Genomic DNA, 13,612 nt, shown 5'->3' with positions numbered 1-13,612 from the left:
AAACAATGATGGACGAACAGGTATTCATACGTTGCTCCACTTTAAAGATTGACTGTAAATCTTCAGTCTCTTTCTCAGTAACTGATCCCATCTCCCAAAGATGGGAAATCAGGTAGAAACTTACAAAATTAGTTACGGAGGCAGATGGGCTAGATGCAGGAAGATTGTTCCCGTTATGGGGAACTGCCAGGACAAGGGGTGCATTCAGCTTAAGGATAAGGGGATAATCCTAACCTGCAAGCACAAGATGAAGAAGATACTTTTTTCACACAGATAGTGTTGAATCTCAAAACTCTACAATCAAATCAAGTATCCGTCGTGCCAGTTTTATTGGCTATTTTTAAGAGGGTATTAGATGCAAAATCAATGACAAGGGGATCAAGGGTATGGAGAGAAGGCAAAGCACGGGATACTGATTGTGGATGATCAACCATAATGATTGAGATTGATTGGCGGTGCAGGCTCAATCAACAGGCAAAAAATACTACTCCTGCACCTAATGGCGAACGGTTCTATGTTTCTATATTGAACATACTATATTTTACTAAATTAGCCTTATCAGCCACATAGCTATATTTGAGAAATTGAGTTTCTCACCCATCCAGTTAAATTCAAATTAAGTTGATACCAACTGAAACTATTGATTATTGGGATACAATCAAACCATTTATTTGTCTGGGACCAGCTCTGAGACAAAAGATTAGACCTCTGCTATTCTCAGCTAAAACTAACAAAGTCACAATGATGGATGAACAGTATTCAGCGTTGCTCCAAAAAAAAATCATCTGTAAATCTTCAGTCATAGAACATGCTATTGCCCAAAGATGGGAATCATATTTAGGTGCTCTAGTTACGGAGACAGATGGGATTCGAGCATGCACCGCCAAGTGTTGATCATGGCTGATCATCCAACTCAGTATGGACACGTAGGTGCCTTCTGTGCATTAAAGGGCATGTGGATATGCATAACCTGCAAGCACAAGTCCAAGGTGATACACTTTGGTGGTCCCTATGTTAATCACAAAGGTACAATGGCAAAGCAAAGTATCCGGTGAGAGTTTTATCTAAGATTTTAGCACTGGTGTGTGTCATGCAAAATCAATGACAACACATAATAAATGTGTTTCCACAAAGCATTTAATAACATTGTGGATCGATGGTCCTGGACTAACCCAATTGAGACGAACAATCTTCCTGCATCTAGGCTCAATCAACCCCTTAAGCAAAAAATACAAGGCATATAAGATCCGAATGGTGCATTCTCCTAAACAAGAGAGTATGTTCCAAGTCTTCCTCCAGTTTGGCCTCAATAGACAGGTCCTGAAATCCAGCAAGATTCCCGAACCTTCTCTGCATAGTCCCTGCCTGGGTTATATACCTTCCCGCAGATGTGGGAGAGCATAAAACTGCATGCAATACTCCATAAAAAGATGCTGGTTCAGTTGTGATGTTGAAACCATCCTCTGCATGATTAATCAATTCATAGACTTACAGACTCTGAGAGACCGTTTCCTGCGGCTCGGGTTGTCTAACCATAAGCATTAGGAGTGCCCACTGTGGATTGCAGGGATAGCACCAAATAGCAGCATACCGAATAGGAGATGGGAAGTATTGTTTATTCTTCTTTACGTTTAACTCGGCACGGATGACTGACACATTGAAATTCAGTTTTATTCGATAATAACATCAAGTTAAAATTCCTTTTACTGTGCCTGAAGTACCTCCTCATCATTTGGCTGCGGAGCATATAAACCACTCTTTCCGGTCTCACCCTCTGACATCTAGATTATGAAGGGTATCGTCAACTAAAAACCTCCTAGGCCTAGGGACACAGAGATATGGGTTGTTAACATTGAGCTTCGTCACTTCGCCGATAGGCACCAGCAACATCCCTGTCCCTGGTCAAACTCACGTACTAGTGGTTATGCCATGGCATTGAGTACAGCGCTACGGGTCTAGTCATTGCTACACTGGATAGAATGATCATATCTGTGGGCTATAATAACATGTTTTGTATATGATTAGTCAAGCAGAGTAGACAGGGACACAGACCAAACTAGATGTTGCATATCCCATGGACCTTGGGTTGCGTGTGATCACGCATCTACACCAGTATGTCAAGGTCCCTAAGAACCTCATAGACTCTGACTAGCAATATTGTTAGTTACATAAAACCTCGTTAGAAGGAATCACTACGAACCTTCTCCAGAGGGTTAAATGGGTCTGGCATATACAGGAGTGTACATTGAAATTGAGTCTCATTCTACCAGGACCGCTATACCTCAGCAGCAGGCTTATGGACCACATCCTAGCGGCTGCAGGATGGTCAAACTATTAATCTGTACAAATATTCAGAATAAACCCATTGCCAGATCGGGGGTATTTGCCAACTCTATGTTAGGTATGGTTCATACTTCCTCCAGGTTGAGGGAGGTTACGATTCCCACTATTGTTCATCAATAGCATCAACATGTCTATATCTATGTCATGTCTGAATGCTATATTAATGTTCACTCATCATTGGCCCACTGATGCTGTGTATGATGCCTGGACTCGTTTCCACGGCATGAAATCACAGAGCTTTAAAATCTTCACGTAGTCACTCACGTGACTCCGAAGTAAAATAGTAAGATTAAACGAGAACTTACCAGTTTGAAGTTTGATCTTTATTTTATGAGGAGTAACGTTGAGGGATTACGTGCCATCCACGCCCACCCTCGATCATAAAGTTCAACTGGTATCCTATTTCTCTAATCTTACTATGTTTTGTTAAATTACTGTTATCTGTGATTTCACACCGCTGCTTTGAAGATTGACATGCTTGCGTCCTGGCGGGTTCTTCACGTAATCCCTCAATGTTAATCCTCATAAAATAAAGATCAAACATCAAACTGGTAAGCTCGTTTAATCTTACTATTAGGCATACCACTGGGGTAGTGTGAAGGAAGTTTGGCTGCAAATTTTGCAGTTTCCAACATTATGGTCCCAGAAGGATCCTATTATCAGGATAAAACTTTGTTTTATGAATTCATGGCAACATTGTTGCAACTTGTGAGACCTGCAGCCTATGGATGACCCTCCCCAGTGATGAAGCAACTGTGGAGAATGAGGCAAAAATGTCTTTATACACGTTTGAGATCTGATACGCACCACCAAAAAGGATGGTGTAATCAGATTTAATTGCATGTTGCCTAAAACACAAGAATGTCTACTTAACGTGGTCAGATTTTCAGGTTATGAAGAAAGGCTGGAGTGTGGGACTGAATCAAATGGTTCTGTTAAAGAGCCTGATCAGGCCTGAGGGCTTGAATGGAATCCTTCGTTGAGATTTCACAGTGCCCTATTCCATTAAAAAAAAAAACTCGAGATCATAGTTCATTCTTTAACATGCCCTTTTTCCTGGTAATCAACAGACTTAAATGAGTTTTTACATTGCTAAGCAAGTTGAAAGTTGTTTTCTTCTCTCTCCACTCCAAGCAATTTATTATCTTTTGTTCTCACTGTATTTTGAGTTGGTCATTTACAGTGCCCCACATTTTTAATGAAGACAGCTCTCCCAATGATTTGCACTTTCATTTATTCCCAGGCACGATATGGTCCATTAATCTTTTTACAAGGGTGTTAAAAAAAAAAGCTGTCATCCTTATCTTTAGTTATTAAATCGCATGATGTAAGACTTGTAGGCAAAGCCATAGGGTATTATTCAAATTACTCATGGAATGAGTCTATTGTGGCATTTCAGCTTGGGTTTATTGTTGTCACGTGCAGTGGAAAGCTTTGTTTGAATGCCATCCAGTCAAATCAGATAATATTACACATAAATACAATTAAGCCAAACTCAAGTATATTAAGTAAAGCAAATGGAAAGATGGAAAGAGTACAGAATATAGTTCTCAGTATCGTAACACAACAGTTCAAGAGACAAAATCCAATGTCCGCAATGATGTAGAGTAAAATTGGATTGTGCACTCGCTTATGCAAAGAGTGTTCAGAAGCCTGATATCAGAAGGGAAGAAGCTGTTTTTAAGTTTGGTGGTGTGCACTTTCAAGATTTTGGATCTTCTGCCCGATGGGAGTGGGGAGAACAAGGAATGACTGGGGTGGGAAAGGTCTCTAATTGAAAAGCAAGTAAGAATCAATAACTTGGCTGTAAGTCTGGGATCACTTATATGGGAGAACAAGTAGGAGTGACTGATTCATCTCTTAAGGCCTTTATTGTACTGGTTGGGTTCTTAATCAGGTCATTTCATGGTCTCTGACGCTGATGTTGGCTTTGCATTGTAGATTTACAGAATTAATCGAACTTGGGTACCATGGGGTAAAGGGATTTCAACATGCCTCTAGTTAATTTGCCCACACTCCTGGATTATCAGTGCACAAGTGCAAATTGGAATGAAACTTGATCTGTTATGCAGTGAGTGAACTATAAATTATAAACTTTCCTTGCCATGCCATTTATTTCAGTCACTGTTGTCAGAGTAGGCAGAAGTTGTGGTTGACTATTGATGCTTTTACTTATTTGAACCATTCTTTTACCATTCTGAACTAACGGTAGTTTAAATGGCTAAATGGTTGCAGTTACATTCCAAACATCCACCACAAGATCTGGTCTAAGATTTGTTGACTGATGGTTAAGTTACCACATTTGTGATATGGAGCTCTGTACAGATACCCTTGTTACAATGAACCATAAAGAAGGAATGATGTCTGTTATTGCCGATTGTCCGCTATAACTGATAGGTTTCTATGAAATCTGTCCCCTCTCATCAATCACCCCCCATTGACAGCACTGCGCGGGAACTGGGTCAGAATGCTGGAGCCTCGTCACTGAGAGCCCAGTGGGACCTCCCTCACCTCACGGAGCGCAGCGGCTCAAGAAGGCGACCAACAACCAGCTTGAGTTTAGTTTATTGTCACATGTGCAGTGAAAAGCTTTTGTTACATGCTAACCAGTCAGCGGAAAGACAAAACGTGATTACAATCAAGCCATCCAGTGTACAGATACATGATATGGTAAATAACGTGTAGTGCAAGATGAAGCCAGTAAAGTGATCAAAGATGGTCTGAGAGTCTCCAATAAGGTGATAACAGTTGGGAAGAAACTGTCCCTGAATCTGGAGGTGTGCGTTTTCACACTTCTATACCTTTCTATCCCCTGCCCTATCCACTCATGCATAGCCCCCAACTCACAGGTGCGGCTAGAGAGGGAGGAGGGTAGAGAGAGGGACACAGAGGCCCAGAGAAGGACACAGAGGCACGGAGAGTGTCACAGAGTTACAGAGAGGGGGAGTGTCATGATGATTCAGCGCGATGATTGGAGGAGGGAGGTGTCGGTCAGAGGCGGAAGTAGGGGGGTGTGGGACTGAGGATAGAGCACAGTGATTGGAGGAGGGGGACGTCCTGGTGGAGCAATCAGAGAGTGGTGCTTGAATCGGTCTGTTCGCGGGGCTTTTCATCGCCCGGTGCGGCGCAGCTTAAAATCTACCGCGGGATCTTCCACCGCCCCGCGGTCAAATTTCTGCATCAAAGCGATCGAGGCTCCCGATGTTGAAGCCCCCGCCAGCCGTTGAAAAGCCCCACGAATGGGTCGATTGAAGCCTCGCGAATCGGGGCGGACGAAGCTGCTGTTGCTGGAGTTCGTAATCGGTCAGCTTCCGATGTTACCGTGCACAGGACCCACGGTCGAAGCCTCGCGTGTGCGCATGCGCGCGGCTGTTACGACTCCCGAATGCAGGTACTTCAGAGCCGCGTAACATAATTCAAAAACCAGGTTCAAATTCAAAAATAGTTTTAATTATTCAATGGAACACAAAACCCAAACCTGATTTTAAACAACCCAGTCAGGGATAGGGATGGACTGACAAACAATTTAACCGTGCTCCAGCCAGCCACGTGATGGACCGTCGAACCGGAGACTCTAAAACCTGCCTAAAGAGATATAACCCTGAAACAAAATACACGAAAACACTAAAGTCAGCCCTTATCCATCCCAATTCAATATTTGTTAACAAGTAATGGTGAAAGTACACAAAGTTCTATGCCATGTGGCCAGGCCTTCCGCAGCTCACACCAGCAGGCTGCTCACAAGTCAGGGTCGACGAAGAAGAGAGAGAATCCTGGAAGACTCTGGTATTTAAGCTTCAGATGAGTCACCCGTCACATGACGCAGCTTGGCCAATCGGGTACAGGAGCCTTTTAACCCCTTGATTCCAGACTCACAGCCACGAGGCCTGCACTCGGGAGAGAAACAGAGAAAGGTACGTACATAGCATTCACCAGGGGGGGGAGCGCCTAACAGCGGCCGCCAGGAAATTGTGTCCCCCCCCCATGTTTTGATAGCGATTTCCGTGCCTGGGTAGAGTACGCAGCCTTGCGGTGCCAATGAAAGTCAAATAAGCCATTATGAGACAAGAATAAAATTGTTCAGACATCAGCCAAACCCTAGGTTTACCAAAATCAACTGTTTGGAATATCATTAAGAAGAAAGAGAGCGATGGTGAGCCTACTAATTGCAAAGGGACTGGCTGCCCAAGGAAGACCTCCACAGCTGATGACAGAAGAATTCTCTCTAAAATTAAAAAAATTCCCAAACAACGGTCCGACAGATCAGAAACACTCTTCAGGTGGGATTTGTCAATGACCACTGTTCGGAGAAGACTTTATGAACAGAAATACAGATGCTACACTGCAAGATACAAACCACTGATTAGCCGCAAAAATAGGATGGCCAGGTTACAGTTTGCCAAGAAGTACTTAAAAGAGCAACCGCAGGTTGGAAAAAGGTCTTGTGGACAGATGAGATGAAGCTTAACTTGTATCAGAATGATGGCAAGAGCAAAGTATGGAGGAGAGAAGGAACTGCCCAAGATCCAAAGCATACCACCTCATCTGTGAAACACGGTGGTGGGGGTGTTATGGCCTGGGCATGTATGGCTGCTGAAGGTACTGGCTCACTTATCTTCTTGATGATACAACTGCTGATGGTAGTAGCATAATGAATTCTGAAGTGTATAGACACATCTTATCTGCTCAAGTTCAAACAAATGCCTCAAAACTCATTGGCCAGCGGTTCATTCTACAGCAAGACAATGAAGGGTTTCGGGCAGAAACGTTGCCTATTTCCATTGCTCCATAGATGCTGCTGCACCCGCTGAGGTTCTCCAGCACTTTTGTCTACCAATGATCATAAACATACTACTGAAGCAACTATGGAGTTTTTCAAAGCTAAAAAATGGTCAATTCTTGAGTGGCCAAGTCAATCACCCGATCTGAACCTAATTGAGCATGTCTTTTATATGCTGAAGAGAAAACTGAAGGGGACGAGTCCCCAAAATAAGCATAAGCTAAAGATGGCTGCAATACAGGCCTGGCAGAGCATCACCAGAAAAAACACCCAGCAACTGGTGATGTCCATGAATCGCAGACTTCAAGCCGTCATTGCATGCAAAGGATATGCAACAAAATACTAAACATGACTACTTTCATTTACATGACATTACCGTGTCGCAAACATTATGGTGCCCTTAAATGGGGGGATTATGTATAAACACTGCTGTCGTTTCTACACGGTGAAACCAAAATGCATAAAAATGGCCTTTATTAAAGTCTGACAAGGTGCACTTTAACCACAGGTGATTTTTTTTATATTACAAATATCAAATTGTGGAGTACAGAGGCAAATAAATAAATGATGGATTTAAGAAGGAACTGCAGATGCTGGAAAATCGAAGGTAGACATAAGTGCTGGAGAAACCTAGCGGGTGCAGCAGCATCTATGGAGCGAAAGAAAATAGGCAATGTTTCGGGCTTCAGACTGATGTAGGGTGGGGGGGGGGGGGGGGGGGGGGGGGGGCGGGAGATGAAGGGGTGGGGGAGAAAGGAAGAGGGAGCCCGAGGGCTGACGGAGAGCTGAGAAGGGGAGGAGACAACAAGGGCTACCGGAAATTGGAGAAGTCAATGTTTGTGCCGCTTGGGTGCAAACTGCCTAAGTGGAATATGAGGTGCTGCTCCTCCAATTTCCGGTGGTGCTCACTCTGGCCATGGAGGAGGACCAGGACAGAGAGGTCGGATTCGGAATGGGAGGGGTAGTTGAAGTGCTGTGCCACCGGTAGGTCAGGTTGGTTAATGCGGACCGAGCGGAGGTGTTCAGCGAAACGATCGCCAAGCCTACACTTGGTCTCACCGATGGAGATCAACTGACATCTAGAGCAGTGGATGCAATAGATGAGGTTGGAGGAGATGCAGGTGAACCTCTGGGGAAACTTCAGTGCCTATCCATTCAATTAAAGGTCTCTTTTAATTTTGGTTTATGTTAATTCCATAACAGTGGTAATTCATTGTTGTGCTTTGTGGGCTTTTAGATGACTTTGCCGAGTTAGCATTGACATTTATCTGTACATATCATACTATGCAATTTGCTGAAAGCAGAATACAGAACTATCACTTGTTTTAATTTACTCTGCCTTAAGAAATGGTAATCAGGTTCAACTGGCTGTGGATGTCACCACACCCCATTTTGGAGACGATAATAAAAGCTGCTTTTAACCTCCAGCTCGAGAGTTGGCATGTTTAACAACTACCATGTATCTTATTAACACATTCAAGGTCAATTCAGCCCACTATGCTTGTTAAATTTTATCAGGTGAGTTTGGGGAAAGTTTAGATTAGCTTTAAAACCCTTGCACAGTCACTGGCATGCAATATTGACATTGATTAATAGATTGAAATGTGTGATATCATCATAAATGCCTGCCATGCATCCTATTCAGTTTATAGCCATTATTGCCTGTCCCCCAGCTCCTTCTATTTCTGCAGAATTTGGAGGGCAAATTATTACAGGAGACTTTATTGGATGTGCCCATTGGGCTTTGCAGATCCAAGGAGGCGACTCCTTACCTGCCCTTTTCAAGGTTTCATTGGACTCCCATCTGTGTCGCTAAAGAGAACATATTTTGCCTGCACTTCATGTGCTGAACATTATTAATCATTGGGGGAAGAGGGATAGTTTGGAAGAAAATTTCCACCTATTCTGGAATCTTACCCTGACGTGCTGAATATGTTCACATTCACCCCTCCATTGTTTGTAATGGGCTGGGAGGTGAAAAACCATAACATTGATATTCATGGCATTCTCTGTCCATGGCCTTCCCATTGAGTAACTTCTGAAGGAAAATGAGCTGGAAAGCTTTAACATTACAGTATGAACTTCAGGCTTGTATCTACCCAAAACGCAGGTGCTAATCGGAATCTTGGAAATGTGCAGCATGGAAACATGTTATTGGTCCCAACCATTCACACTGACTATTGGGCACGTTTCAATATTAATCCCGACTCCTAGCACATACTCCATTGCCTAGGCAATTCAAGTGCTCGTCTAGATACCTCTTAAATGCTGTCAGTGGCCCAGTTTGAAGCACCCCCTGAGACAGTGCATTCTAAGTACTTACCACTCTCTGGGTGAAGAAGGCGCTCCTTGTATCGTCTCTAAGTCTCTAACGTCATACTCTGAATTTATGCGTTTGAGGTTAGATTAAACAAGAGTTTGAGGTTAGATTAAACAAGAGTTTAATCTCGCTCAGACACAGGAAAAAGCTTCCTGCAATCCACACTATCTATGTCCACCATAATTTTATGTACCTCTTTGCTCTTCCCTCTAAACCGTGTCTGCTCCAGAAGAACAGGGTGGACTTATCCAATCTCTCCTCATAACTGAATAGCTCTATTCCAGGCAAGGTTTGTTGCACTTGTACTCTAAGATTCCTCTGCTCCTCTAAATTCCTGAAGATCCTAGCATTAGCGGTGTATATCCCAACCTCCTTAGTACACCTAAAATGTGTCACCACACATATAAAGGCACAAATTACTGGTGTAGGTCAGGCAGCATCTCTGGAGAACATGGGTAGGTGACCTTTTGGTTTGGGATCCTTCTTCACTGAAGAAAGGTCCCAATCAAAAACATCAGCTACCCATGTTCTCAAGAGAAGCTGCCTGAACTGCTGAGTTACTCAAGTACTTTGTGTCTTTTTTTTATAAACCAGCTACTACAGTTCCTTGTGTCACCTTACATTTATCTAGATTTAATTCCATTGGTCATTTTTCAGCCCATTTCATTGATATCTCTCTGGAGCCTAAGGTTACCTTCTACATTATCACCAACTGCACGAAAAAAATTATTGTTTCTGCATCTCATGTCCACATTCAGGTCTTTCATGCATATTACGAATAACACCAATCCTTGTTGGACACAATTAGTCACAGCCATCCAATCGTAAAACAACCCTCTGCCATCACCCTTTGTCTCCTTTTGCAGAGCCAAGTTTGGATCCAGTTTGTTGACTTGGTCTGGATCTCAAGGATCTAAGCATTTTGAACCAGACTACTTTGTGGGATCTTGTCAAAGGTCTTTCTTAAATCCATGTAAGTCACATCTACTCATCCACCGCCCTAACCTCAGTGATACACTTTGTTACCTCTTCAAAGTTTCACATTCCATGAAGCCTCAGCAAACCTTGACATTATGAAATGGTGGGACATGGATTATTTGAATGCTCGTTTCACAATTACACATCAAATAGGCCTAAAAGCATATTTATTTCCTTCGCTCCATAGATGCTGCTGCACCCGCTGAGTTTCTCCAGCTTTTTTGTGTACCTTCGATTTTCCAGCATCTGCAGTTCCTTCTTAAACACAGGCCTAAAAGCCGGAAGTGGCGGCGCTGGGAACGGCTGCGGCTCACCTGCAGTCCGTGTGTCTTTTACTTTTTTGTGTTGTTTTTTTTTCGTTTTGTCTAGTTATGTTTTTGGTTTTTAGGCTGTGTTTATGTGGGGAGGGAGGGTGGGGGGTGAAACGGGGGCTGCTGTCACTCCCTTCGGGGGAATACAACCTTTTTGTCGTATCCCCCTTCTCTGCCTCCGTCTACGCTGAGGCCTAGCGGAGCCGGCGACCTCGGGACTCTGGAGGCAGCTGACAGGACTCGTCCTGGGCTCGCTCCCGGCCCAGCCCGGGATGGAACGGTGCTCCCGTGAGAGCGGCATGGTGAGGGGCTGGAGTGGCCCAGCCCGAGGGAGGAATGGCACTCCCGCTGGAGTGGCCCAGCCCGAGGGAGGAACGGCACTCCCGCTGGAGTGGCCCAGCCCGAGGGAGGAACGGCACTCCTGCTGGAGTGGCCCAGCCCGAGGGAGGAACGGCACTCCCGTTGGAGGGGCCCAGCCCGAGGGGGGAACGGTACTCACGTGAGGGCGTTCCGGTCCGGTGGCTGGGACGGTGCTCCGGTGGCTGGGACGACGTTCTGGCGGCGGTGTCCAGAGTCCTGGGTTCAGCCGCGGGCCGGCGGCTGCGTGTGCTGGACTGGAGGTGCGGCAGCTTCGACCACCCCGGGCCGCAGTGTTTGAACCGGCCCGTTCGCGGGGTTCGGTGAGCTGCGGGACTGTTTGTACCATCGCCCGGTGTGGAATCGCCTCAGCGCAGAGGGAGAAGAGGGAAGAGACTGGAGCCCTAAGATTTTTGCCTCCACCACAGAGGAGGTGTTTGGAGGACTCACTGTGGTGGATTTTAATTTGTGTTTATTGTCGTTTATTATTGTATTATTGTATGTATGACTGCAGGCACGAAATTTCGTTCAGACCGTAAGGTCTGTGACAATAAAGGAAATTCAATTCAATTCATATTAGCAAACAAAATATTGTGAAAAATGTTTTTTTGTATAATGTTTGATTGAATTGAACATGATCCTTTAGAAATATTATCTCAGTCTTTTGTAACGTGTTTTTAGATTGTGTGTACCTTTGCAAGTTATGGTAGAGCGTTCATCCAGTTTCTTGGCAATCGATGTTAGTGGCACCACTTTCCTCTCCTGTTAGTCACACTTCTTTCCACCTCTGTTTGCCATACTGTGCTACAAAATGAAAATTAAGCTGTTAATCCCTTTGAACTCTTGGAAATTCACACCTGTCACACAAGAGCTGTGAAAACATGTACATATGGCGGTCTTATAAGCAAACCATGCGTGGTGAAACAAAGAAATCTTTATTGACAAAGTATCTTTATTGGCAAAGTAGAGAGAACGGCACACACAGGGGAAGGTTAACCCGGGGTTCATTATATTTTCATGGGCACACCCCTAAACCCTAATACGACTCCTTCCCGCCAAACCCAGCCACGTGACCCTGCCCCGACTGACGAGGGTTCGTACAGTAAGTGGCCTAAGCACCGGGTGGCGCCACAATAGCACTTTTTACTTCTAGTCGATCGTTTTTATTAATTAGATACACCCACCTTCTCTTAAATTGCACCCTCCCCATCTTTCTCCTGAAAAAGATCGGCTATAGTCCCATTAATTTTAGCCTTTCACTTTGGCTACTCTCTGTGGGAAGCCTGTTTGTGTCATAGTTGAGAGTGAGAGCCCTGGTTCTTAACTTGCTCTTTTTTGAAGATCAGTACTACAAAGCACATTTGTAAAATGTCTTCCCAAGTAAAAATAGAGGCAATTAGTACAAACAGGTGGTGAATGTTATATTTGACTACACTAGCTCAGTAATTAATGTAGGCCCAGCAGTTAATTGCCATACGAACTCCTAGCATGGTGTTTGTATCGGTTTGCCTGGGAATGTCGCCAAAGTTGATCAGGCAGTGACTGACCAGGTAATGTTTTTCCTTTTTTGAGTTAGATTTTGGGACATCATCAACCTTAGTACATGAATTTACGCTTGATTGAACATGTCCTGGAAGAGATTGGAACTTCAATAGTCCTGTGTTTTACTTTTAATACAATGTGGGAGCGGAGTGGGCGGGCGGGCGTGATGCCGAGTGAGCCTGGGGGCCGCCAGCGAGGACGGCGAAAAGCAGCGGTGGAAGAGCCGATCTTTGGCTTCTGCCAGCATGACAGAGCCGGGCCCGGGGGGGGAGAAGAAGAAGAGGGCGGCAGCAGCCGTTATGGTCGCGCGGGGCACGCGATGAGAAAGTGGCCAGCGTGAGGCAAAAAATGAGTGAGTGGGGAGGGGGGGTGGGGTGAAGGATTTTATTAAAAATGTGTACCGAAAAATGACTACATTTAATGAGGAGTGGATGAGCCAATGTTAAAGTAAAATCGCTAGCAAAATGGTAAAAAATCTCGATGTTTTTGCATCTGGTTTTCGCGGAGTCACGAATCAAGGGCAAAAAGAATCACACGTGCGCAAGCACGCACACACAAACACACACGTACGCACACACAAACACACACACACACACACACAGAGTTTTTAAAGTACATAGATATCTTACATGGGCACATTAAAATGTAAGTATAGTAAGGGTTATAAACACATGTCTGGAGTGACCTCAGAGCCTACCTTCCTTTTGATCTGAAGTGGTTAATTAAAAGCAAAACCAAGTGAAGACCAAATATAATCGTGATCATGTACCAAACCTTTGACAGTTGTGTCCATGCTTTCGACTTAAAAGAAAACATGTATATTCCTTGTGTGATTTATGAGGGAGACAGTGAGGCTACATACAGATTGTTCCTCCCTCATTCAGCCTATACTTAAGTATTGCATTGCAGGAAGAAGTCTTGCAATCTGGAGCCAACACAAAAACACATAAATAATAATTTTGATCAAAAACTGTTCTTGGA

At 44.2% G+C, this 13,612-nt stretch overlaps 1 protein-coding gene across 1 annotated transcript in view; it reads left to right on the top strand.

Moving 5' to 3' along the window:
• Positions 1 to 13,612, top strand: part of pign (phosphatidylinositol glycan anchor biosynthesis, class N) — a 153,176-nt gene that overhangs the window by 137,549 nt on the left and 2,015 nt on the right. The window lies entirely within an intron of this gene.

This window comes from Leucoraja erinacea, chromosome 2 (genome assembly GCF_028641065.1).
Source record: "Leucoraja erinacea ecotype New England chromosome 2, Leri_hhj_1, whole genome shotgun sequence".
Lineage (NCBI taxonomy): Eukaryota > Metazoa > Chordata > Chondrichthyes > Rajiformes > Rajidae > Leucoraja > Leucoraja erinaceus.
Note: the sequence above shows the minus strand (reverse complement) of the source record. Positions and strands in the feature narration are given on the sequence as shown.